The following is a 794-nucleotide window of genomic DNA, read 5'->3' as shown; positions in this document are numbered from 1 at the left end:
CTGCTGCTGCTGCCGCCGGTCCAGCCACCGCCGCCGCCGCTGCCGCCAAGTGCTCTCCGGCCTCCTCCGCCACCGTTTGATAGAATTTATAAAATGTTTTATGGAATTGACCAGAGAAGCCTTCTGGGCCTGGAGTTTTCTTTCTGGTAAGGTTTTTAATTGATGATTTCAATATCTTTCATAGGGGCATAGAGCTACTCAGATTTTCCATTTCTACCTTAGTCAGTTTTAGTAATTTATCTTTCATAAAGTTGTGGGTAATATCCCCATATTATCCTTTTAAGCCTGTAGGGTACAATGTGGTACCTCCATTTTCATTCATATTCTTGTTAATCCTTGCTTCTCATCTTTTTTCTTGATCATCAAAGCTAGAGTTTCATCAAATTTACTGTTTTTTTTTAAAAGAAAACTTTTCGTTTTATTATTTTATCCCTTATTTTTTTGTTTACTCGAATTCTGATAGCTCTTATCTTTTAAAATTCCCATTTTCTTCTTTCTTTTATTTTAATTTGCTTTTCTTTTTCTAAATTTTTAAAGTGAAAGCTTAGATTTTTTTCAAATACAAGTATTTTCAAATACAAGTATTTAAAACTATAGATTCCCTTTTAAGGACTATATTCCACATGGTTTTAATCTATTATAATTTTATTTTCATTCAGGTTAAATATATTTTCTAATTTTTCCTGTGGACTTCTGCTTTGTATATAGGTTGCATAGGAGTCTTGTCCAATTTTCCAAGTACTTGATTTTCCAAATACCTGTTTTTTTATTGCTAATTTAATTCTGATTTCAGT

The 794-nt window shown here is 32.4% G+C and overlaps 1 pseudogene; it reads right to left on the bottom strand.

Moving 5' to 3' along the window:
* The window catches only part of LOC104995392, a 1,608-nt pseudogene extending 1,296 nt beyond the window's left edge, over positions 1 to 312 (bottom strand).
* Between the last annotated feature and the right edge of the window lie 482 nt (positions 313 to 794).

This window comes from Bison bison, unplaced genomic scaffold, assembly GCF_000754665.1.
Source record: "Bison bison bison isolate TAMUID 2011002044 unplaced genomic scaffold, Bison_UMD1.0 scf7180017864280, whole genome shotgun sequence".
In the NCBI taxonomy this organism is placed as follows: Eukaryota; Metazoa; Chordata; class Mammalia; order Artiodactyla; family Bovidae; genus Bison; species Bison bison.
Note: the sequence above shows the minus strand (reverse complement) of the source record. Positions and strands in the feature narration are given on the sequence as shown.